Consider the following 2,423-nt stretch of genomic DNA (forward strand, 5'->3'; position numbering starts at 1 on the left):
CACGACCCACGTCCCGGGCACCCGTGGGACACCATCGCTTTTTCCCCTCCTCTGTCCACAGCCGCCCCCACCCCACCCCACCCCATCCCCCACCCCACGCACACACGCTGGAGGTTACAAAACCACACGGCGTGAATAGAGCCTGACAGAATGAGAGAGACCATTTCACGAGTCGGGGGGTGGGGGGTTCTGCAGAGAGCCCGATTCTCCCTCGTGGGTGGCTACAGGCTAGAAATGACTATCGCTTCCTGGACGGAGGGGCTTCCTTAGGCAGTCACCTTTGCGGGAGTATCTCTCAAACCCTCCCTTGGGGCCACAAAATAGATTCCACCCCACCCCTCGACGTTTCCCTGTTTCCCCGGGTGCTGGATGTATCCTGTCGAGAGACCCGTGGGTGACACGTTGAGTTAAACACCTTGATTGGCTTTGTGTGTTTGTCTGTTTCTGAGATGCGGTCTCGCTCTGTCCCCCAGGCTGGAATGCAGTGGTGTGATCTCAGCTCACTGCAACCTCTGCCTCCCGGGTTCCAGCGATTCTCCTGCCTTCAAGCGGCACCATGCCCGGCTCCTCTTTTAATTTTTAGTAGACACGGGGTTTCGCCCTGTTTCACTGGCTTTCACTGCGGAGTCTAGATAAGAGCCACACCTCGTTCTGTGCCACAGAATGACTTCTTTATCATGCCGACTCTGGAAAGCCCGGCCCCTTGTGATCCATTTCGAACCGAGAGTCACCTCATGTTTGGAAAACGGATCCGCTCCCAAGTTCAGTGGAGGGATGTGACGTATGTAGGATGAGGGACTCTCTTCCTTCTGAGTCGGTCTGCACGGTGGGGCCTAGGGCTGGAGCTCTCTCTGTGCGGACTGCTGGCTCCCTCAGCCTTGGGTTCCATCGGCCCCAGCACTGGAACGAGGGCCCCGGCAGACTCTGGCCCTCCCTGGCCCTTAAGTCGCTGTCAGAAACCCCATCTCGCGCTCGGATGTCCTGAATGACTGTGGCTTGCGCCTCTCTGGAAACATTTGAAATCTATCTATCCTCTACGCGTGGCCACCTAAAACCACAGGAGCTTGGGAAACACAGGGCCGCCATCCACCTCACTGGTTTTGGGAGAGAATGCTGAAAGTCTCTTGCCGACTCTCTCTTGACTTGAGTGCTTCACGGGCGTGTGGTTAAGGCGTAGTGAGACCAGATGTATGAACTCAGGCCGGGTGCTGATGGCTCACGCCTGTAACCCCAACACTTTGGGAGGCCGAGGCCGTAGGATCCCTTAGAAGAATCCCCTAACCCCGGGGAAGTTGAGGCTGCAGTGAGCCACAATGGTGTCACTGCACTCCAGTCTGGGCGAAAGACAGAGCGAGACCCTGTCACAGACAGACAGACAGACAGACAGACAGACAGACAGACAGGCACGCAGACAGGCAGGCAGGCAGGCAGGCAGGCAGGCAGGCGGGCAGGGAGACAACAGCTGTATTCTGTTCTTCTCGGGGTGGGAAGCAAAAATAACAGCAGACGGCACTTAACGTTTCTGTTGTTGTTCTTGTTTTGGACGGAGTTTTCGCTCTTGTTGCCCACGCTGGAGTGCAATGGCCACCATCTCGAGGGATCCGCCTGCCCTCGGCCTCCCAAAGTGCGGGGATGACAGGCGTGAGCGTACCGCACCCGGCTCCCCCCCCCCTCCCCCCCCAGTCCGCCCCCGAAACACCACCGCTTGTCTTCCGGACAGTTTTACGGCAGAGTGTTTGGCTGGCTTGCTGAAATTCATTCTACATAGAAATTTAGGATGTCAGCTTCTGGCCTCATGGACTCTGAGCTGAGGAGTCCCCTGGTCTGTCTATCACAGGACCGTACACGTAAGGAGTAGAAAAACCGCAATGTTCAAAATCAGTAATTTTGTGATCCAGAAATACGCGGATTCACCCAAAACACGGAAACTTTTACAAATTGTCTTAGTTAGTCCTGGTGTCTGTGTCAGTGATTCTTTTAGGTTTGGACCTTGACCGAGAGAATTTCCAGTCGGTCTCTCGTCTCTCGTCTTCGGACAGAAGTTCCAGATGATCCGATGGCTGGGGTCTTAGGCTGTGTGCCCCCAGGGGCCCTGGTCGATTAGTTGTGGGGATCGCCTGGAAGGGCGCGGTGACCCACTGTGCTGTGGGGGCCTCCATCCTTCCCCCTCCCGCCTCACCCTCCAGGCGATCCCAATTCATTCCGGGCTGACAGTCTCATTGGCAGACGTCGGGCATCACCTAGCGGCCACTGTTACTCTGAAAATGGAGGCCTCAACAGAGGAAGGAAGCTCAGGCCGCCTGCGCACAGCCTGGGGCAACTGTGTCTTCTCCACCGCCCCCGCCCCCACCTCCAAGCTCCCCCCTTCCTTGTTGCCTAGGAAATCGCCACTTTGACGACTGGGCCTGAGTGACCTTTGATCA

Source organism: Macaca fascicularis, chromosome 10, assembly GCF_037993035.2.
Source record: "Macaca fascicularis isolate 582-1 chromosome 10, T2T-MFA8v1.1".
Taxonomy (NCBI): Eukaryota; Metazoa; Chordata; class Mammalia; order Primates; family Cercopithecidae; genus Macaca; species Macaca fascicularis.